Genomic DNA, 25,878 nt, shown 5'->3' with positions numbered 1-25,878 from the left:
CTTATGTCCGAGTATATGGAATAGGTTCTTTGATTTGCGGGTGTTTTGAGGATTTTGTTGAGTTACGGAAACCTGTGGCAAGTACTATTGGCTCTGGAGACGAAAATGTAGTAAATAATAATAAATATATGTTGAAGTATTTCTCGTTAAATAATGAGTTAAATATATCAAACACATCTTTCAAGTCTAAACAGATCCACAGGTAGACTTAGGCTACTACAGGTTCTGCCACGAATATAGACTACATAATTACAAAAAGGCAAAGGTCCCGAGTTCGAGTCTCGGTCGGGCACACAGTTTTAATCTGCCAGGAAGTTTCATATCAGCGCACACTCCGCTGCAGAGTGAAAATCTCATTCTGGATACATAATTACAGATAAGAAGAGGGAAACACAGTGATCGTAAGTTATCTCCAATTACATACATCAGCTCAGGTCACAAAAATGGTGTCACTATCGATTTAGAGTTATTACTAAGATATCATCAATTAATTTTAGTACTTAAAAATGTAATTTCTCAACTTGATGCTCACTCTCCTGGCCTCTTCCATTAAAGAGTTTCTATATAACGTATGAAATCATCAGAGATAACATGGTAATAATTAGAAACAAGTGGTGATGCTATAAAGTACCTATAATATAAAAAAGTCTCTTTTTCTAAGACATGAAGATAATGTTCCGTAATTAATGGAAACAAGACATCGAATCCAAATATCAGTGCTTACCGACAGAATACAGATAGTTACAACTTGATCGTTATCACACAAAGATTTATTGTGTACAACTACAGTCTAAGTGAAAAAACGATAATAAGTTAAACATTCAATTTAGTTGGATGTAAATATTTATGCCAAAACTAGTTTGAATGAATTTAAATTGTGGAATAAAAAAATCGATCGCCAGCTCCAGAACGAGCTGAAGTTAAATTTAGTACAAGGCTGTAATGAGTTTGAAATCACGCAAATACTGGATAAGAATGATACTGCAGCAACGGAACAAAATGCATATGGGCGCGTTTAGATGAAAAACACGAGTAATAGAACACTAAAGAGGTCAATTTGGAATGCAATGATGTTAATTATAATTATGAAAATCAATAATATGCAACGACTAAAAGCAGTTCATAGAAACTATACTATATTACACAACTAACGGTAATGCTGTGTGTGGATGTTTGAATAATCGTGAACAAATTTAAATACTGTTTGTTACTGATTAATTTTCAACCGATGCCGCAAAAACTTTCATTCGTGGCAACAGCTTTTTATTAAAACAAATGTTCATAGACATATGGACATTATATCATTTACAGAATAAAACATAGAATCATAAAATTACTCTGACTACATCAGAGCCTGCATACTTTTGTAATAGAAATATGAAGTGCATTTAAATCACTTTTAGTTTTTACCGTTTGTCTGCCGTAGTAGTGCAAAACTGTATGGACAAGAGCAGCCTCCATTGCTGTTTATTACTGTAATTAGCTGACTGAATATTAAGAGTATTTTTTTCTTTTAGCTATTTGTTCCATCAAAGGCTTTCTCTTACGTCATGGTGAGGAGGGTAAGACCTAGCTAATAATTAACGACTTCGATCAATAAAATTTCACTCACGAAGTTGGTACTTTGACTAAACACATTTTAATCTTCCAAAACAATTCCTGTAGCACTGGCATGCCTATTACAAAGTTGTAAAAATACAGACTGGATATCGCTTTGCGATGAATTGATTATGGTGCGATGTAACCCTTATTATGAATTTTGTTATTACTTATTCTTTCAGTAAACATATCATGTTCATAAACAATAACATATGAGAAAATATATAAATACACATAGATGCAAAATGGTTTTAACTCATGAAATCAAATAGCCAAGAAGTACATGAAGCATTGAGTTATAGTTTTACAATACCATTTTGTATGACCTCAGACTGAAATGTAGAATGAAACAGCTGTCTTCATACTCTACTAACAAATTTCATCTAGCATCTGCCTTTAGCAAATTACATTTACGTATTCGTATCACGTTATGTCGCTCCGAAAGGATACCGTAACTTTCTTACTTATATTCTTTAATAAATATCGTTTAATTATGGCCCAGTAAATAGTTTCTTTGAACACATACAGGGTGGTCCATTGATAGCGACTGGGCCAAATATCTTACGAAATAAGTATCAAACGAAAAAACTACAAAGAACGAAACTCGTCTAGGTTGAAGGGAGAAACCAGATAGCGTTATGGTTGGCCCGCTAGATGGAGCTGCCATAGGTCAAAAGGATACCAACTGCGTTTTTTTTTAAATAGGAACCCACATTTTTATTACATATTCGTGTAGTACGTAAAGAAATATGAACGTTTTAGTTGGACCACTTTTTTCGCTTTGTGATAGATGGTCCTGTAATAGTCACAAACGAATAAGTACGTGGTATCACTTAACATTCCGCCAGTGCGGACGGTATTCGCTTCGTGATACATTACCCGCGTTAAAATAGACCGTTTACCAAATGCGGAAAAGGTCGATATAGTGTTGATGTATGGCTATTGTGATCAAAATGCCCCACGGGCGTGTGCTATGTATGCTGCTTGGTATCCTGGACGACATCAGCCAAGCGTCCGCACCGTTCACCGGATAGTTACGTTATTTAAGGAAACAGGAAGTGCTCAGCTACATGTGAAACGTCAACCACGACCTGCAACAAATGATGATGCCCAAATAGGTGTTTTAGCTGCCGTCGCGGCTAATCCGCACATCAGTAGCAGACAAATTGCGCGAGAATCGGGAATCTCAACAACGTCGGTTTTGAGAATGCTACGTCAACATCGATTGCACCCGTACCATATTTCTATGCACCAGGAATTGCATGGCGAAGATTTTGAACGTCGTGTACGGTTCTTCTACTGGGCACATCTCTTGTGCCCAGTAGAAGAACCGTACACGACGTGTACGGACGATGAACGATTTTTTGCACACGTTCTGTTTAGCGAAGAAGCGTCATTCACCGACAGTGGTAATGTAAACCGGCATAATATGCACTATTGGGCAACGGAAAATCCACGATGGTTGCGACAAGTGGAACATTAGCGACCTTGGCGGGTTAATGTATGGTGCGGCATTATGGGAGGAAGGATAATTGGCCCCCATTTTCTCGATGGCAATCTAAATGCTGCGATGTATACTGATTTCCTACATAATGTTCTACCGATGGTACTACAAGATGTTTCAGTGCATAAACAGAATGCTGATGTACTTCCAACATGATGGATGTCCGGCACATAGCTCGCGTGCGGTTGAAGCGGTATTGAATAGCATATTTCATGACAGGTGGATTGATCGTGGAAGCACCATACCATGGCCCGCACGTCCACCTGATCTCACGTCCCCGGATTTCTTTCCGTGGGGAAAGTTGAAGGATATTTGCTATCGTGATCCACCGACAACTCCTGACAACATGCGTCAGCGCAATGTCAATGCATGTGCGAACATTACGGAAGGCGAACCACTCGCTGTTGAGAGGAATGTCGTTACACGTATTGCCAAATGCACTGAGGTTGACGGACATTATTTTGAGCTTTTATTGAATTAATGTTGTATTTACAGGTAATCACCTTGTAACATCATGCGTTCTCAGAAATGATAAGTTCACAAAGGTACATGTGTCACATTGGAACAACTAAAATAAAATTTTCTAAAGTACCTACGTTCTGTATATTAGTTTAAAAAACCTACCTGTTACCAACTTTTCGTCTACAATTGTGAGCCATGTTGTTTGTGACTATTACAGCGCCATCTATCACAAAGCGAAAAAAGTGGTCCAAAAAACATTCATATTTCTTCACGTACTACACGAATATGTAATAAAAAATGGGTGTTCCTATTTAACAAAACGCATTTGATATCCTTTTGACCTATGGCAGCGCCATCTAGCGAGCCAACCATGGCGCCATCCAGTTTCCCCCTTCTTTGCTTCAGGACTTAGAATGTTATAAATAGTTAATATCGTCTGAGGTGAAAGTCTAGGGACAAAAAGATCGTATTTTGGTTAATAATATTCTGACTACGATTTGATTATTTACTTTTGCTTTATTTAACATCTTTTTATCTTGAATTTCTGCTCAATAACTAGAGGTATAGAAAAACATTTATTAATTTCAATAACTAATAAGGATTATAACCTTGTATGTCCAACATTGTGCACATGATCTCAAACATTTTTATGCATGTTGGTACACTTCAATGTGGACCCCGTTTACAGCTTGACAAACATTGAAACAGTGCTCCACTTTTTGCCACATGTTCATAAGGATGACGGTTGTCATGTCCTCTACCACAGCATAGATTAGTTGTCTCAGATCTACCTTGATAAACCCAGATCGCGAGACCGACGGTGGCCAGGAAGTTCCCTCCCCCCTAACGATCCAACATTCAGGAACCGTACATTAGAAAAACGTGGTAACATCCTTATGATACTGATGATGGGACAGGGAACTATCCTGTTAGAAAATGACGCTGAGTAGCATCTACGCATAATTCTCCAACATGTCGACATAGGTGTGCCCAGTTCCTGGAAGCCATGCGACTTAGCACAGTTCATGAAATGGTGAAGATCACATCTTGAAGAGTGTCTCTTTCGACTTCATATTTACCCAACAGCATAGAAGGTCGAGTTCTTTCGTTATAGGGATGTATACTTCTAGCCCATATGGTCCTGTGTCTACTGACTTTCATGTAATGGAGAATTAAAACTTCTATACATCATGAACACTGAATAAATTTTGCAACTGTCAAGATCGCTGAAGTCATTTATTCATATATGTGACGGCTTACGTAATTTCTCTGCTATCATCTTCGGATCTGCAAACGATGGGACCCGAAAATGCAAGGATACAGTAACTAACACAACAACACTCATATTTTTCACAATATTCCTGCACAGGTATATGTAAGAGTGAGCTAGTACCACTAGATAACGGGCTCAATTTGAGAGCGATAAAATTCCACATGGTCTTATAACTGTACATTGATTATATTAAACATTGGAAGAGTGTTGAGGTATACATCAGATGATCAGATTGCACGTAGGCTTCAGGTGACGACGTTCGACCTAGACCTCGAGTAACAAGTTGTATTGGATAAGCCGATGTAAACGTCTTAATTGACAACAAATGTACAAACATTAAATAGCCCCACTGTTGGTACATATACCGTGAATGTATTCTTGATGTAATATCTGTGCCTGTAGATATCGAGCCATTCGTGGATGTACTAAAATCGACCTACATATGATATTATTAGCTTTACATAGGAAGCTTTTAAATGGTTCTAGGTTGTCGTATTTGTTGTGATTTGGTAAAATTATTAAGAACCTCTATAAAATTTTTTAAAAAATTCTAACATGATACAAAAAGTATATGCATAAATTACGTTTTATGGATATTGGACATTGTTTTATAGACAGAATGTAGAACACTGACTTGGCTTATATGTTATGATAATATTTAGGCAAATGTAATTATATGGAACAGTAGATCCTTGTTACATACCTTAATCTAATGGCCGGCCGGGGTGGCCGAGCGGTTCTAGGCGCTACAGTCTGGAACCTCGAGACCGCTAAGGTCGCAGGTTCCAATCCTGCCTCGGGCATGGATGTGTGTGATGTCCTTAGGTTAGTTAGGTTTAAGTAGTTCTAAGTTCTAGGGGACTGATGACCTCAGAAGTTAAGTCCCATAGTGCTCAGAGCTATTTGAACCATGTAATCTAATGTGACGACGGTATCGATTTAGGCTACCTCTGCGCTATCTTATGCATTAACGTATCACTAAGAACGTTTACGCTGGGGCCTGTCAGTTGTAAAGTGGTGATGAATGTGAGCACTTACATTCGGCGAAATAATGTGTCTATACATAACTGTTATTTTAAAACAGACATTCTGACTCCTAATATAACTGTAGACACCGACATGGACATATTTTGTTTAGCACCACTTACTGCAGTGAAGGATGAGGCTATGTAATGATGTAGCATAGGTAAGTTGTTATTCCATGTTGAAAAATTTTTGGCATGAGTGCTGTTAAGTTAGCTGCTGCACTGTAGCACTTTCGGTGTCACCTCGTGAAGATCCGATGATTGCAACAGAGAACTATCGAAACTGATCATCTCTATGAACAAATGACTTTAGTGATCTCGGTAGCTGAAAATTTATTCACTGTTCACAATACTACAAATCACTCATGGGCAGGCGATGTCAGGAGTGTTGTAAGATGTCGTGGGCTCCTGACCTTCATTGCTTACATATTCCACCCTCAAAATCATATTCCGCACATCAGGACGCTTCATTCGAACCCAAACTCGATATGATAAAGTCAATTTTGTATGAGTTCATGTAAACGATATGCAAATAACAAATAAATCGCAAGTGCGCACCTAGATTGAAATACTCGAGGCTGGTGTACACACACACATTCAACACATGACGGTCACAAAAGCTTTCAGTTCAGGAGAGCCAAACCGCATGCCAGGAGGCCGGTCCCTTCAGAGGATGAGTCAACCTATCTACGTCGGCCAGCGACCGCCTGTAGAGCAGACAGCATTTGCCTGAGTGAAAGGGAGAACGACCCAATGTTTGGCTTAAAAACATAGCATGCAGTTTCAGAGGTTTCCACAGGGAAACAGCAAACGCCAAACGCCGATGCTACAGATTTCCAGATTGGTCGCCTTAAACGAAACGACATTCTTCCGTTTTAGAAGAGCAATGCTGATTGGCAGACGATATTCCTGACGCCTGGAGCTGAAGGAATAATGGAAGAGACCGAAAGATATACCCCTTCACGTCTGGCGTGGAGAGGGGCCGTTCCGTTGTCACTCTTGGAGCGAGAACATCTAACGAGAGCGTGTGCACTCGTACGTGTACTCAAAGAGAGAGGAACAAGTCTCTCCTCAATACTTCACTGGGAGAGCACTTCTGTCGAGTGTGAATTGGAGTGCGACTCGAAATTGATTCCTTGTGATTAAGCGTTGTTCACTGTGTTGGCCGCCACACCTATTGTGCGGTGTGAACGGACAGAGTTATAGTTAAACATCTGCAAGCGAATTTTTGAGTGGTATCGCGGTGGACTGGTTATCTGACCAGAGTACCACGCCAATAGTTAGACTAGGGGCGAATAGGAGTCCTTAACTTCATCAAGGTGTAGGGAGAGTTTGATTGGCGAAGGTCGATCCAGATAGAACGAGAGTTATCTTATTTGTCAGCAGCGAGCGGCGCAGACAGCAGTCATCGCAGCTTACGGTATTGTGCGCTACAGCTCTTGCTAACCCCATATTTCCTCCACAACAGTGCACTTCACTGCATTTCACACGCGACAGCCTCGACCATACCTAGCAACATTCTAATGGATAATTATTCAAGTTCAGTAGGCTTGGTTCTCAGCCATTATGCCAAGTCAATAACAATCTTAAACTTTGTATAGAAATTTCTTTAGCGAATCCTATCCTTAAGAGGTAACTTCAAATTCCGAAAAGAACCCGGAAATAACTTGTTCAGTTCATAACTAAAAGTGCCATTGTGATTTCTCAGAATTTTTGCAAAACAAATAATAATTTTCGTTAGTTTCATGTTTTTCTTACATTGACTAGCACTACTCCAGTACCCAAGTATCCCACTAGTTACATAAGAAATTTGTGAATTTTTGTGTCATTTCCCTACATCAGACGACTCCAGAAGATATTTATTGCTGAAAGTTTTTCAAGTATTTCTCTTTAGAACGTTAAGAGCGTACTTCTGTAGTAGTGTGGGTGTGGAAATTACATCTTGCAGGAGCCACAGGGTAAAGGGTACATCTCAGATTAATCCGTTGCGCAGAATGACAGAATAGCACCCACGTCGCTCACAATGTATATATTTTACACGTCAAATTGTTACAAGAAAGTAGCTATAAAAACACCATCTAACTTTTCTCTGTTTCGTAATAACCTCTAGACCTTTTGGTCTGACGGGATATCCTACGCTCTCGTCCTTTGAAAAGTTAAGCTGAGCTGAATTGTTTACATTTGCGAGTAGGTTTTGGCAATTTTTCGAGGTGATGTGTTTATGTCACCATAAATAAGCTACGAAATTGTGAGAAATGTTGCCACCATTTCGCAACATCAGCGATTTTCCTTCGAGCGGTATTCGGAAAGTTAGGAATAATCGATCGTGAAATGGAAACCACAGTGAAAATTCTATCACGCTTTGCACTGATGTATTGGGCAGTGTCTCTAGTGTGCCTGTAGATAGCTTCACTTTGCTCTTCTCAGTTTTGAGGGCACAGTGAGTGCGTCAAGAGACCTATAAAATAGAATCTCCCCCCAAATATTGGTGCCTGGAGCGAGATTTCGCCTTATTTCATGCAACCCTACGTAACTTGAAGTGTCTTGAATTTCCTTCTTTCTTGGCAGTTCTCAGCTGCACGCTGGAGGAGTAATGGTGACGTTCTAGTAGCGTTTTCTACGGGGAGTCTTCGATCACATATCATACAGTCCGGACTTGCCTCCCTCTGATTTTCATCTCTGCTCATGTGAGGTTGGGTTGGGTTGTTTGGGGTAAGAGACAAAAAAAATGGTTCAAATGGCTCTGAGCACTATGGGACTTAACATCTTAGGTCATCAGTCCCCTAGAACTTAGAACTACTTAAACCTAACTAACCTAAGGACATCACACACATCCATGCCCGAGGCAGGAATCGAACCTGCGACCGTAGGAGTCCCGCGTTTCCAGACTGCAGCGCCTACAACCGCACGGCCACCGCGGCCGACTAAGAGACCAAACAGCGAGGCTATCGGTCTCATCGGATTAGGGAGGGACGGGGAAGGAAGTCGGCCTTGCACTTTCGAAGGAACCATCCCGGCATTTGCCTGAAGTGATTTAGGCGAATCACGGAAAACCTAAATCAGGATGGCGGGATGCGGGATTGAACCGTCGTTCTCCCGAATGCGAGTCCAGTATGCTTACTCATGTGAACCGCTCACTAAGAAGATAACGTCTTGGCACAGACGACGAGCTGAAGACAAACGTAGAGAATTGGCGGGAAGCACAGGAAGCTGCCTTCTACGACGATGGTCTTGGAACACTGGTACAGCGATACAACAGGTGTCTAAGTCGGAGCGGAGATTATGCAGAGAGGTAGCTGGATGGTGAACCAATTTTTTCCAATCTACATCTACATTTACATCTACATTTATACTCCGCAAGCCACCCAACGGTGTGTGGCGGAGAGCACTTTACGTGCCACTGTCGTTACCTCCCTTTCCTGTTCCAGTCGCGTATGGTTCGCGGGAAGAACGACTGCTGGAAAGCCTCCGTCCGCTTTCGAATCTCTCTAATTCGTGATCTCCTCGGGAGGTATAAGTAGGGGAAGCAATATATTCGATACCTCATCCAGAAACGCACCCTCTCGAAACCTGGCGAGCAAGCTACACCGCGATGCAGAGCGCCTCTCTTGCAGAGTCTGCCACTCGAGTTTGCCAAACATCTCCGTAACGCTATCACGTATACCAAATAACCCTGTGACGGAACGCGCCGCTCTTCTTTGGATCTTCTGTATCTCCTTTGTCAACCCGACCTGGTACGGATTCCACACTGATGAGGAATACTCAAGTATAGGTCGAGAGTGTTTTGTAAGCCACCTCCTTTGTTGATGAACTACATTTTCTAAGGACTCCCCCAATGAATCTCAATCTGGCACCCGCCTTACCAACAATTAATTTTATATGATCATTCCACTTTAAATCGTTCCGTACGCATACACCCAGATATTATACAAAAGTAACTGCTACCAGTGTTTGTTCTGCTATCATATAATCATAAAAATCGTATAAAACAGTTTTGATTTTCACTGTGGTTTCCATTTCGCGACCGGTTGTTCGTTATTTCCCGTAGAGTCCTCGTATGTATGTGAATAAAATGGAACAGGCTAAATTGCAGTTTATTTTTTTCTGTTGGTAGTGACTCGTTTCGGTTATAATAACCATCATCGGATCATAATAATTTACCAAGGTCTCATAAGGAGTCGGTACTAGGAGCTGCTGTGAACTACGATGAGGCATCTGACACTTGCTATAGTAGGTAAGAGATACATTATAGCAGTACACAGTCGCTCCGAGCACCTACTCCTCGTCTGGTCTTGTTAAATTATTTGTGGTCTCATGATGGTTATTATAGCTGGAAGGAGTCACAGCCCATATAGAGAGAAAAATGTATTGCCATTTAGACTAGTATTTTTTATTGTATGACGAAGGTGTGAAGATCCACTCAAAGCAGTCATAACAACTCACCAGTTATTTCTCTTCAATAAGTGGCCCGCACTCAAATACATACGAAACTACCGTCGCGTTGGCCAGATATCGAGTCCCAGAAACGGAGCCAAATTTCCGCGTGCGGCATGAATCACGCGTAGGGTCCGTGTACCACTTCCGGAACACTATCAAGCCGATGATCTACCGATCCCTGCGCCGGAATGTTTCAGCACTGCACTTCAATTGCAACCGACCGGCTGAGTTATGGAATCGCTTCTTGCCCCCGGGCGCCGCAGCGCCTATAAATTTGTCCCGCTGGCGGCTCGGCGCGGCACCGCGTGTTTTCTGCACTCCTGGCCGCGACTGTTAACGCCCGGCCGTCCGGCCCGTATTTGCATGTAACCTTCCCTTCGCGAGGCTTTCTTTGTCCGCGCCAAGATTGATGTCCGGCGCCTCCCTGCAAGAAGGGGGCCCGCGACGCTGCCGGCGACGCCTGCGCCGTCCCCAGCACTCCCTCCGACTCTTTCAGGCTCTCCCGGCACTCGACTTAATACGCTGTCCTCCTGCTTACTTCACTCTGGCAGGATGGGCTGTGCTGTTTGCCTGTGAAGGTCCCTCTGTCCACTGCTACAAGCTGGGAGGCTTTCATTTGGTATCCTTCTCATCTTCCGATTAGTCGGTTCATATAACAATGATCTTATGCTCTGTGGAAGGAAGAATGATGAGAACCACAGAAAGAATTTTACTTAGCAAAAAAACACTGACGGAAAAAATGCAACTCCAAGAAATAATTACTGTAGAGTAGCCAAATGTCGGGAATACATTTGTCAAGGAAACATATTTACGAGATTAGCATTGCAAGATCACAAGTAAATATAAACGCGAGAAAAGTCATTAAAATGTGGAATGATGGTACTGTAATAACAAGTATAATCGCCAGAGTGCTGAATGGAATCATGCACACGTGCTTGTGCAGGTTCCGGATGTCAATTTGTGGAATAGAGTTCCTCAAATGGCTCCAAGCACTATGGGACTTAACATCTGAGATCATCAGTCCCCTAGATTTGTTGTTGTTGTTGTGGTCTTCAGTCCTGAGACTGGTTTGATGCAGCTCTCCATGCTACTCTATCCTGTGCAACCATCTTCATCTCCCAGTACCTGCTGCAGCCTACATCCTTCTGAATCTGTTTAGTGTATTCATCTCTTGGTCTCCCTCTACGATTTTTACCCTCCACGCTGCCCTCCAATACTAAATTGGTGATCCCTTGAGGCATCGGAATATGCCCTACCAATCGATCCATTCTTCTAGTCAAGTTGTGCCACAACATTCTCTTCTTTCCAATTCTATTCAATACCTCCTCATTAGTTATGTGATCTACCCATCTAATCTTCAGCATTCTTCTGTAGCACCAAATTTCGAAAGCTTCTATTCTCTTCTTCTCCAAACTATTTATCGTCCATGTTTCACTTCCATAGATGGCTGCACTCCACACAAATACTTTCAGAAACGATTTCCTGACACTTAAATCTATACTCGATGTTAACAAATTTCTCTTCTTCAGAAACGCTTTCCTTGCCATTGCCATTGCCCTAGACTTAGAACTACTTAAACCTAAGCTAAGGACAGCACACACATCCATGCCCGAGGCAGGATTCGAACCTGCGACCGTAGCAGCAGTACGGTTCCAGACTGAAGCGCCTAGAACCACTCGGCCACAGCGGCCGGCTTAGAGTTGCTCACCTGTTTCACTTGGTCAGTCAGTTCGGGGACTCATAGTGCTTTTTATGGATGACGCTGTAATTGTCGGCCGATGATGTCCCACATGTGCACGATTGGAGGGAGATTTGGTCATCTATCAGGCCAAGGCAATTTGTCGACACTCTGTAGACAATGCTCGGTTACAACATCAGTGAGTAGGCAAGCCTTATCCAGTTGGAAGAGACCTCCTCGAATGCTGTTCATGAGTGGCACCACAGCAGTGGAATTACCAGACTGGCGTACAAATTTGAAGTCAGGATGCATGGGACAACCTCGAGAGTGCTCCAGCTGTCATACGTAATCGCGCCTCAGAGCATAACTCCAGGTGTAAGTCCAGTGTGCCTAATATTCAGACAGATTTGCTGTAATCCCTCAATTGACCTCCTCCTAATCAACCCACGGCCATCACTAGCACCGAAACAGAACTAGCCTCCATCGAAATCACGTCAGACCTCCACCCTGCCCTCCAATGAGCTCTCGCTTGACACCACTGATTTCGCAAAGGCTACGGGGCGTCTGAGTCGGAGCTGTCCTTGAGTAATCGATTTGTAAAAGTTCATTGTGTCTCTGTGGTGCCAACTGCTGCTAAGATTGGTGCTCCAGAGACAGTATGATGCGCGAAAACCATACGCCGAACACGATTGACTTCCCCTCAGCAGCGCCACGTGACCGTTTGGCGCCTGGTCTTCTTGCGTCCTTATATTCTTATGATCATCGCAGCTACAGTGACAAAGTTCTTGCCATTTCCGGAAAAGTCGCAGAATAAACATCGAGTTTCTCGTTGCCCTATTAGAAGACGTCTTTCAAATTCAGTGAGGTGTTGATAATGACGTCATTGCCGCTTTGGGGGCATTCTTGACTAACACCTAATCACCACGTACAATCTAAAACTAACGTTCACGAACTTCATAGCGTGTATTTAGAGGATACCTGATCTGGATCTTCATAGTGGAGCTAGTAGCGTCTGTTTTATGCTACTGGCACGAAATTGGAACGGACATCATCTTTCGGAAGCAGAAACACACCCACTAACATTCACTTTATGTCGCAAAACTCCTTGTTGGTGTTGACTTTTTTTTCATAAGTTTATTAGCAAAGCACAGTAAGGTGAATGCGGTGCAACAGACGGAGTTTGAGAATTACAGGTAAAGTTAGTGGCCTGAATCACGCCCATGTTCCTAATTCCGTCGCTCTAGGAATGTCAAGAGTCGTATAGCTGCGCGCAAGTGCGTGACCTCTTTACATTATCTTGTTGAGAACCTCTGTTCTGTGCACCCCAAAAATGGTTCAAATGGCTCTGAGCACTATGAGACTTAACATCTGAGGTCACCAGACCCCTAGAACTTAGAACTACTTAAACCTAATTAACCTAAGTACATCACACACATCCATGCCCGAGGCAGGATTCGAACCTGCGACCGTAGCAGTCCCGCAGTTCCGGACTGAAGCGCCTAGAACCGCACGGCCACACCGGCCGGCCTGTGCACCACGTTTAGCTTCTATGTACGAGGGAATCAATTTGCACTCGGAGGATGAGTTAGTGAAGAAGTCAGTTTAACAGCTTGCTATTCCTACTGTAAGCACTGGTTTATATTAATATCCTGGGTTGTATTTCAGTCATGTGTTGTAGTTTCTGGCGTGTGCATACTGGAATCTGGTTTCGCGAGCAGAGCGGATCAGGTTGTGGAAAGGGGACAAGGTCAATTACTGTTCGTTATACAATATCACACACAACTTTATTCCTCAAACCAATGCACAGTTTTCTCTTTAAAACAACAAAGATCATTTCACAGTTGAGGGCCCAAGTAACTTCTCCAGAGTAAGTTTAAAGGACTGCTTTTAAAACACCAGGATTTAAGATAACGGCTGAAGGCCTTACTTAAGCAAAATTACATCTCGGCTAAAGGGCGAAATAATATTTCAGATCAGCCAAGGAAATTCTTTAAAACCAAGCATTTACAAATTCAAGGTAATTCTTCGGCAGAAGGCCCAATAAAAATTTTTTTCTTTACATAATAAAGGAGAGGCATTAAAGATAAGCTTTTACACAGTACAACGGAAAAACATCTTAAGAAAACTTGCAGTATCTTGTCGGCTGAAGGCCCAAAGAATTACTCAGAAATAATTAAAGACAACCTTAAGATAAACATTTACAGAACACGGCTTGAGCGGCGGAGGTTCGAGTCCTCCCTCGGGAATGGGTGTGTGTGTTTGTTAGGAAAATTTAGGTTAAGTAGTGTGTAAGCTTAGGGACTGATGACCTTAGCAGTTAAGTCCCATAAGATTTCACACATTTGGACAAGAACACGGCTGAAGACCGTTTAAAGAATTCAAGAGAGAAACCTTACAGACAAGGATTTACATATTAAAGCCACAGATTCTGAAACAAACGCGCCTGAAAGCCTGAATACAGAGCAACAAGAATTTTGAATGGAACACGGCTGAAGGCCTAATTTGAAAGTTGTTATGAAGTTCTGCTGAAGGAAATATACTAAACATAAAACAAACAATATTAATAGACGGCTGATGGCATGGCACAGTACCAGTGACCAAATAAAATGACAGTTAAAAACAACAATGCTGCTCAGAAGTGTTCCAAGGATCGGCCTGGGGAGGAAACTCTAACAACAGTTTGGGTGAGACATGCAGCCAAGCGTAACACTAAACAATCCGGTGGCAACACGACCTAGGTACGGCTGAAGAACCAACCAACGGCCTAATCAATTCCGTCAATTCCCTTCCACCCGACACACTCGCTGCTCTGTTTCAACTGATCTACTGACCACTCCTGACCACTACTGACAATCACAGAAGCTACATTTGGCTCCACGTAAACACACTTGCACCAGAACTCGAACAATCGTAAAGGCAATCACTGTGGGACAACAAAGACTAATCAATTCGGCACACAGAGAGTTTCCACAAGCGGTCGGCGACCAAATACACATCGTCCGATGAGACGACCGACCGAACGACCAACCCAGGTCGTTCCCATTGAAGTTACTTGTGTCGGGAACGTTCGGGCGAGTCTTGACTGTCCGAAGCTGACTGCAGTTCCAACCCAACTCAACTTGATGTCCGTTCGGAATTCAGAGACACGGCGACCCGGGCACACTGGCTCGGACCCAACCGTGCAGAAGTGACTCTTGACCGTTGGCCACGATATCTCTGCACAAGGAAGGAACCGACCCACCTCCGGCAAGTTGACCAACTGAAGAGGAACAAAAACGGTCAAAAGAGCCAATACACGTCGCTCGATGAGACGACCAACCGAACAACCAACCAACGGTCGTCGCGCTCCAGTTTCCTTCCGTTGGACATTTCATGTGTGTTAGCAGCGGTCGGCGAGCACTGGCTGTCAACACCTCACTGGCGCTCCGTCCCCGACTGAATTTCAGTGCTGCTGCGTCCGTCCGTTTGCAACTCAGACTCACGACGACCCGAGACACTGGCTCGGACCCAACCATGCAGAGGGAACATTTGCCCGTTGGCCATCCGACATCTCTGCACAAGGAAGCAACTGGCCCACGTCCCGCAAGATGGTCAATTGAAGGGGCCTGAAGTGATCCGAAGACCAAATACACGTCGTCAGATGATACGACCGACAGAACAACCAACCAACGGTCGTCCCCGCTCAAGTCTCCTTCCGTCGGACATTGCATGTGTGTCCCCAGCGGTCGGGCGAATATTGGCTGCCCGCACCACACTGGCGCTCCGTCCCCATTTGAACTCCCGACACACGACGAGCCGTAAATACTAGCGGTCGCTTCAAAGATAATACGGCAGTGCTCTTATCGATAAGCGCTGCTGCTGTCACTCACGGGCAGATAAGGCAGGAACTTAGTGACGCCAGTAAATGGAATAAGAAAACGAGGTGGCAGTACCGTAAAGAGAAGATGACAAACAATAAACGGGATTAACACGAGCCGCGCCCGGCCCACACATTACTTTCAAGCATGAAATGCATTCGGACTTGCGAATGTGAACAACCATCAGCTGCGTAATGGAATGACGACAACGAAAATTTGTGCCGGCCAAGACTCCAACTCGGATTTCTCGATTAGTGTGGGCGATCGCCATACCATTAGGCTATGACGACCAGAGGCAGACTTCCGTATGTCGTTAACGATGTGTCTACACGTTGTGTTCGTAGATTCATTATGAGCATTCCAGTACAGGGGACATATAATACTTGAAAATCACTTGCCCAGCGTCGACGGTATATGATATTACATTCCTGTGTTATTCTGAACTAAGGTGCTATGTTCCTTCGGACATGCATGCATGTCGGAAGCAACGTTGCATCATAATTCCTAATTTCGTCCCCATCGCAGTTATCATTTTCATTCCAGGAATGAAATTTGGAATTGTTATTAATATTGATTTCGTTTGTTATTTATGAAGATTATTTTAATTTTTCAGTCAGCAGTGGGATAAAAAAGCGACTAATAGGGCTGTTAACCTTTTCAGACCTGAATTTCTTCTAGAGGAAGAAAAAATTTTTATTTATCCGGTAATGATCTTAGGTGACATTTCAATCATTTTAGACGCACAATATATACAAAAATATGTAGCCGTATTCAAAATAAAGTTTGTACATTTCATTTTGTGCACTAAAATAACTATTTATGAAATATTCTCCATTGTAACAAATAAAAATCATCATTCAGTAATTATCGTGCAGAATAACAATATTCAACCATACAGCGGAATATAGCGAACCAACCACAACCACGTATTCTAGTAGTCACGAGCTGTTGCGCAGTGACTTTCTATATTTTCATAGCGATGCCCAACAGTTGGCAGCGCTTGCACGTGACAAAAATGTTGAACATTCACGGATGTGTGCTTCAGGATTCCAACCGGAAATAATGCTTTCGTTGCAGTTAAGACACAATAAATTTAATGTAGACAATTGTAGCTAGAGGGTCTGAAAAGGCTAAGACAGTGAGAGAGAAGAGAATGGGTGACAAATGTGTGTGGAAATAATTTAAAATAGATGAACAACATTGGAAGATTATGTTAAAAAGATCTATGCAGATAAAGGATCTATCTCGAAAGAAAAGTAAGATATCACCAGACTACTTAGAAAAACTAAGAAAAACACGGGAGATAATCTTCTGATTCGAATGAAAGTGAGCGTATTTGTAACATCGTCTGTACGTCAACTGTTAACAGGGCGGTTGCGAAACTGAAGCTAAATGCCCTGCCTGTGGTTGGCTATATACACACCATAATTGCGGACAGAAATGATATCGCTGGACGAAATACTTCGGTTCGTATCACGAAACATGCTCTTCATATGAACAGACATAAAAATTCATATGTGACACATACGCAGCAGGCTAACAATAACTGGAAAACGTTGTTCATTCACGACATTCAAGTAATTCATAATAATGAAAATGTTCAGTAATTTTGAGAATTTTTGTGAGCGTGCGAACTATGAACATTACTTTCAATATATCTTTTATGTTCCAGTTTTTGCAAATACTAACAATATTAAGTTATAAAAATTTAAGTACAATCTGCCTAGAAGTGAGAATAAATTCAGGTACATATATACGCTTCCCCTTAACCTTTCACTACTAATACACATCCTAACTTACTAAGATGATGAAATTTGAAACCCCAATCTTATACACAATCTGTTGCAGTTAGAAACACAAAGGAATTCCGAAAATGTTGATGCACAACTCTTAAGGCAAATTATAGATCTAATAAAGGAAGCAATGGCACAGCAAGCGTCAAAAACTGGTTCAAGGTGGCGTCCAAGTACTGAGATGCCGGCCACCATGAACGTAGCGTAAATCCTGTCGCGTGGCGATATCCTTTGAAATGTACAATTTACAGTATTTCAGGTGAAATTAATTACAACTTTTTTGCGGAATTCCAACATTCCGTTGACAAATGGATCAGAAACTGTATTCAATCTTATTATTTTTTTTTTAATTTTCTGTTTTAATTCGACTCACAATATTGGTTAATAATCCAACAATTGCCTTCGTTGTAATTACACCACCAGACAAAACGTGAAAACCAGTGTTGGAGTGTACAAAGTGTGTCTCAAACGGTACGCTACGACTTCAGTGTGTATAGCACCCAAACTAGTTGAAGTATCCTTACCATGTTTAACTTATGTGGCAGACAAACTGACTTTGTGACAGATCTGGTCTCGAACGCGGAATTCCTGCTATTAGGCTATTCAGGCACGAGTAACAACCAGTTCCATCCTTCCATGTCGTCAACCATGTGTCTACATCCATTATGTATAATCCCGTACAGGGGAAACATTTTAATTGAAGTCACTTGCCCGGAATCGCCGGATAAATATGATATTGCAGTAGCTATGTTATTCAGAAATACGATGCGGTGTTTTTTCGGATATGCAATACGCGATACTGCAGTCCAGAAATACGACGCAGTGTTCCTTCTGACATGCAGGCATGTTGAAGACACATTGCATCGTATTTATGAACAACACAGACACTCAAATACTGTATTTGTCGTGCTCGGATATCCTAATCGTAAGGCGCCCTCTCGTGGTAAGCGGGAAATAAGGTATCGAGTCCCTACCCGGTACGAATTTTCATTATCGTCATTACATTATGTACATGATGTCGTCAAAAACAAAGGAGATTCTGTTGTAACAAATAAAATGATCATTAAATAAATACCATGCAAAATAACAGTTACAACACATAATTATACAGTGGAATATAGCGTACCAAATGGTCCAAATGGCTCTAAGCACTATGCGACTTAACATCTGAGGTCATCAGTCCCCTAGACTTAGAACTACTTAAACCTTACTAACCTAAGGACAGCACACACATCCATGCTCGAAGCAGGATTAGAACCTGCGACCGTAGCAGCAGCGCAGTTCCGGACTGAAGCTCGTAGAACCGCTCGGCCACAGCGGCCGGAATATAGCGTACCAATGACAACCGTGTATTCTGGTGGTCGATAGCTGCCTCGCAGGCCACATTGACTTACTGATATTCCACAGTGATATCCAACAGTTGGTAGCATTTGGTCATGATCAAAAGGCTGAACATTCAAAAATGTATTCCTCAGGTTTCCGATGGGCAAAAATACTTTTATTGCAGCTACGATGCAGTAAGAACGTTGAAAAACTATGTTAAAAATATGTATGCAGAAAAAGGGTATACCTCGTAGGAAAAGTAAGGTATCACCTGCCTCCTTAGAAAACCTAATAAAACACAGGAGAAAATAATCTGATTCGAGTGAAAGCGAGTGTGTTGATAGCACCGTCTGTTTGTCAACTGATAACGTGGACTCTCTGATGAAACTGAAGCTAAATGCTCTGCTTGTGGTTGGCTGTTTACATCACATAATGGCCGATAGAAATGATACCATTGCACGAAGTACTTGGGTTCGTCTCATGAAACATGTCCTTCGAATACACACAGAACTGTGAATAAATGTCATGTATTTCGTAACGTCTGTATTCAACGTAGGCATGTCCGTAGGAACTATGCGACGTTTCTCTGGGCAACAGAGGCACTGAAATATCGTATATTGCGCATCTGAGATTGTAGTGTATGGCAGATACGCCCCTGTATATGCGACCACCACACTTACAGAGGCGTAGCACAGGCAACGCTACGGCCGCTGCCGCTTGTCATTTTAGTTCCCGGGATCGTTTGTAAACAGAAGTTTCGCCAGGCTCTTTATCACAAAGACTCCTGCAGCCACCGTAGCGTCAGGAGCAGGCGGCGCTGATATTTAGCGCACTTTTCGCGGTAAACATCTGTGCAGTCGAAGGCACCCATTCACTTCTGCATAGCCTCAAGTTTAAGTGACGCCACACCAGTACTCATCTGCTGATAGGTATTTAGGTCGCCGGACATCCACACTGCGGTCACTCTCGCTCCGAACTCCGTTCACTGGACGTCCGTCAGCCACTCTCGATTTTACGCTTCGGACACCACGTGTTGCTGCCCATAAGACGACACGTCTCGCCCCCGCCTTGATCACCGTACGACGCTGGAATTCCGTCAGCCAATCCGGAGGGCCCCGTCTCACTGCACATGGGTTTACGGCTTCACGGGATTGTGTTGCTCACTTTTTCGTAGGATCTGTATGTTCCAGGATGAAATTTTCACTCTGCAGCGGAGTGGACGCTGATATGAAACTTCCTGGGAGATTAAAACTGTGTGCCGGACTGAGCCTTGAACTTATGTAACGTCCCCTTAGAAAACTTAATGAATTACTATGCAGATAAACCTCGTAAATTATTTGATTTTCAAACAGCTGAGCAGAACTGAACGTACTCAGACATTTCGCTCTTTACCTCTTCTGATCAACACTAAACTGACACACAATATTTTTAGCGCAACGCAATCTGACTTTCAAAAATCCCTACAAATAATGGCCCTGACTAACATTAACCTATACCTCTCACAAATCACTTACCTCACAAAAATCTTCGTTACTCGAACTACTGCAATACAGCGAGCGCCACTACTGCCAGCTAAATAAAAGATTCTGACTACTGAAGGCACTAACTACTGATAGGCATAGTTAGCAAATGAAAGATTTTGATAAAGAACAAACAATGTGTTTGTCTTAACGGTGTACAAAAGTCATAATATATATCGGTTCATGACATCCAGTCTTACAAATTTACTGTCTCTGATGGACACACGTCCAGACCATCCGCTCCCAAAACTCCGCCATCTCTCTCCCCACATCCACCACTGCTGGCGGCTCACCTCCAACTGCGCAACGCTGCGCACTGTTAACAGCCAACTGCCCAACACTACAATAGCCAACAACAATGCAAACCAGCCAAAGGCTGCACGCAGCACAGCCAGTGATTTCCATACAGAGCGCTACGTGGCGTTACCAATAAATAAACCTAACCAGTCTACTTACAAACTCAGGACCTTTGCCTTTCGCGGTCAAGTGCTCTACCTTCTGAGATACGCAAGCACGACTCACAACCCGCCCTCGCAGCCATAGTTCTGCCAGTACTTTGTCTCTGCTTGCCAAACTTCACAGAAGCTCATCTGCGAACCTTGCATGTTAACAACCCACAGGCTCTGAGCCTCACTGGACCTGCGCGACACCTACCTGCTCATCTGTTGGCGCCAACAATTCTCAGCCTGCGGGACTGGGTAATTACTTTTATTGGCACCTCCCTGATCAACACGCTTGTTGACTTCGTGATTTCTGAACACCTTACAGGCAGTTGAAAGATTTCCATCTCAAATATTAATCACGTAGTGCGGACAATTTTCTCCTGAAACAGTACTGTGTTCTGTTCGTAGTTAATAAACAAGCAGTTGATATTGCTATGTGTGCATTTTATTTCTGGCCTGTTGCACTATTCGGCAACAGACAGAAAATAGTTGTTCTGAAACGATTACATAGATAACGTTCGTAAGTTCTGAGCGATTCATAAGTGTTCAACATCGACTATCTTGTCAACTTAAAGTAAGTGCCTACTGCACACTGAGTTATCTACTAACAGAACGTGTTACATACAATAATATTCGGATCTTAAATTTCGACTAATAGTCCACCTTTAACTTACGTGATGATTCGGTAAGAAAAGGATGAGTTCGAAAATAACACTAACACAAATTGTCTGTGCAACATAGACAGAAAAGTAAAATAATAATAAAATTAAAGTAACTACACTCATGCACATAAATTAAGGATGATGCTGATACATGGTGAAACGACGCTCTGGAGGGCGGTTTGTGGATTTAAATCACCTTGGGATATGACCATGCGGTGCATTTTACCTGCGGTCGTCGCATGGTGGCGCTGGCAGCAGTCCACATACGCTGAGGAGTGCTGGTGCATGTCAGAGTACGGTGCAGCGAGTAAGTGTGCAGACCTTTTCAGCCGTGCTAGTTGTGACTGTGTTGAAAATCGGTCAAAGAACACATATTGATGACGTTATGAGGGGTAGAATACTAGGGCGACTGGAGGCTTGTCAAACACAGCAGGTCGTAGCACGGGCCCTACGTGTGCCACAAAGTGTGATCTCAAGATTATGGCAACGATGCCAGCAGACAGGAAACGTGTCCAGACGCTATAGAACGGGACGTCCACAGTGTACAACACAACGAGAAGACCGATATTGTAAGGTGTCAGGCAAGTCCAACACCTTCCATGAAAACCCTGACATGATAAGTAAAGCCAGCAGTATGTCACATAGCTCCGAATAAATCGTGACATTAAATTAACCAAAGTAATACGATTAAAGAGTGAGCAAATGGAATACCACAGACTTACACAAGAATGCCTAAAGGCATGTCATACCTTCCCACCGTGAAACGAAAGCAGTTCCGAGGGGAGAAACGAGAACAGAAGCCTAGAGCAGAACCGTGTTAAGCTAGAAGGCCCTACGATATGGGACGGACACCCACGTCGGCAGCCAACCACCAGGACTACCCCCCAGCCCATGTTAAAAGATAGAGCCCTCCAGAAGAACAGTATAGATACGATGACACTAAAAGGGCCACACCAGCTGCAAGTTTTAGCGTGAGACTTTTTCGCGTCTCTGTTACGTTGCAAACGTTAAAAACATTGCCCCACCTCGAAAAGTATAACGTTTCTCATTGGATAGACAGAATTTTTGTAGGCGGAGCTTAAGGTTAACATTGAGACCCTGATTGGTCAGATGAAAACACAGCCAGATACTTTTTTTTTTCAACCAACTTCGGTAAATTGTAGTAAGGAGAAGTTAGGAGAGAGTTGCTTCCGAGACGGCGAGCTGTATGGAGCTGTGTAGCCCGCCGCCCCTGACGCTGTCTAACCAACGACAAGGTAATGGATGCACGCGATGCCGAAAAACAGCGCATAAAGCTTCACTCAGAAGTGCAGAAGTCTCATCTGTTACACCCCCTTTTTACGTAATACTAGTGTCGATCGTCAATTAAATCTCATAGTGTTCACATTTGCTACTTGAAGTGAAAATCTGAAACTCGATCATTTTCCTGGTATATAATTATTGAGAAGCCACATCAGCCACTGTAATTTACGACAAGTTAGATAAGTAATTAAAGATAATTGAGGGACACAAGACCATTTTGATAGTTTTCTCTTTTGTGAAACTTAATTTAAACCTAGATTATAGATGTGATATGGCATAGATTATCCTTCGATCCATTGTAGAACTTGGAAACCCATTCAGGGAATATTCGTTCACATTTTTGTTGAACGCAGTTGGTTTTTATCACTCTGTATTAAAATATTTCCTTTTATCAATAGTGCAATTTATAAACAATGTTTTGTGAGTAGAATAAAATTTCCAATGGTAAACTTAACTGCTTTTTCGACGTTATTTTACCAGCTAACTAAAAATAGGAAAGCCTTGAACCCCTTCCACTAAATTTAGTTAGCATTAAGATTCTTTTACAGGGAGTGCAGTGGAGCTGACGCTGAAATCATTAAGTATTTGATTATATTATCGCTAGTCTCACTGAACTCTTCTGAACTCTACATGTCATGTGTGGTCTGGCGTCTCCTTACCAGCAACAGGTCCCAGGTTCAAACTAGTCAATTCCCTAAGAAACATGCTCAGAGCGTCGTTGTGCGAAAGTGGTAGGGAGAGACGACTTAGAACAAACAGACACCACGCAGAATGTTAGAGAATGGCGACCCTGCCAGGATGGTAAAATACCATGATTGAAGGTCGACCACATGCCTAACTAGGTCAGAAAAATATCCTGTTGAAAAATTTTTGTAATAAAAACTTTTTTTGTAAGTTATAAACAGTTGAAAACAGTAGCTACAGCGATCGATAGTAAGAAAGTATTCAATAGAAAGTGAGACATTCTGGCAGAGACTATAGCATAATTAAGTTATGAATTTTAATATTGTTAGAATTAAGTTTTCTCTCCAATGAAAGTGCACAGGTGGCGGATACATCGTTGACAAGTTGGTTCTGACCCAACAAGTAAGTGAATGGATTGTCAGTCTCGGGTATAATAAGTCTCAAGTTGTGCGTGCAAAAAACTTAAGAAACGCGTGAGATCGTATGAGCGCATGTTAACACGAAGTAGGGCGCGTGAATTGCTTTTAAAACAGAAAATAAGGGAATCAGAAAGATTAGCAATGGCAGATCGGGACAATGACCGAATTGAGGCAGAGACCCAGCATGAAGACGGACAGAGAATAAAGGACAGTACAATAGTCGAAGCAGTATCGCGAGAAATAGGACAGATAACGCAGCATAACGAGGATAATGTACGCCAAGGCACAGAAAACCTAGGTCAGCATAGGACAGAGGAGCAGGAAAGTAGAGAGACAGTCGATGAGGATTCTAACTTACGTCTTGAATGCGTAGAAGCCATAGTACAAGTAATCAGAGCTCCCTCACCACAGAGTACAAGGAATTCGAGCAGAAACGTGTCACCGCACAGTTCAATGTAATCGGTTGCGAACCAACTCCTGGGTGAAAACACAGAGCGTAGGACATCGGAAGAAAACGCAATAGGACTCACCAATCTGGCAGAATTATTACAACAAATTACGGAAACCATGACAAGGCAAAATAAAGAAATAGCGAACCAAATTCAAATTCAGAATGCAGAAACCACGAGACAAATGCGTGAGATCAAAGAACAAAACAATGCAATTCAGTTACACCTAAGTCATATTGAAGACGAGGCAAAAGAATCTTGAGAAGTGATAGGAAACTTAATAACAGGTCGCAATCAATTGAGAACAGACATTGACAAGGTACAAGTGGACGTTCAAACATTGCCTAATGACACTCAGCACGAGATCGAAATATTACGTAACAACACCCAGGGAGAAATCAAGAAACTAGAGAAACAGATAAACGTAATTACTAGGTAAGCGGGAGGTACAGCGTGTGAAATTGTTGAAAACAGTGTGTTACACAAACGTATCACAAAAGCAGCGCTGAAAAAATATGATAATCGCATAGTCAAAATAGAAGCGCAAACGAAGCAAGAATTTCAGAAATTGCGAACAGAGTTGTTGAAAACTATTGAAGAGCGTAGTGAACAGGATCGAACAATTACTGAGTCTTTAACCACATCCGTATCTGTAACAGCACCGGAATAACAAGCAATTAACGAGCATATCATGCATTTGCAATTCCAATCACAGGCGGAAAGTAACATACGTGAAATCAGACAGCCTGCACAGCAACAAACACATTTCAAAATTCTTGATGAACCAACGACCCCACAAACACATCCAGAACCACAAATGTATGTTTCAAGACAGTCTGGATCGTGCAATGAAGCGGCAAGGTTAGCCAAACAGGATACCGAACCAATACGTGACAATGGAAAGCCAGGTCGCGAAGAGTACAGTGCAATGCATTCAGCTACACGTTCACAACCGATTTAAGAAAATTATTGCGTACCACTTCAACGATACTACGCAAGGGCAGGCGAAAGTTACAGTGGACAATATCCAATTGATCTACCACAACCGGAAAGAACGACGGGAGAAATGATCAGAAACAAAAGTGGCGAAGAATCGTGAATTTCATATGGAACTATGACGAAGTACGACAACCACCATTTCCTCACAGTCAGAAAATTTCAACAGTTTCGAGAAGGAAACTCATTACATCTACGAACTTTTATTGATCAATTCCGAGTAGGATTACCAGAACACTGGACGCTAGCACACAAATTAGACATTATATGTGGACAGATGTCAGGAAAAGTCGCAGAAACCATGCAGAATGTTGCAGCGACATGCCGATCGTACGATGATTTCACAGAGAAGTTTCTCTCACGATATTGGTCCAGCGAAGCACAGAACAGAGTGAAGTACGAATTATTACGGAACCCATATTTTGAAAATTCAGGAGAGAAGAGTCCCGTGA

Source organism: Schistocerca nitens, chromosome 5, assembly GCF_023898315.1.
Source record: "Schistocerca nitens isolate TAMUIC-IGC-003100 chromosome 5, iqSchNite1.1, whole genome shotgun sequence".
In the NCBI taxonomy this organism is placed as follows: domain Eukaryota; kingdom Metazoa; phylum Arthropoda; class Insecta; order Orthoptera; family Acrididae; genus Schistocerca; species Schistocerca nitens.
Note: the sequence above shows the minus strand (reverse complement) of the source record.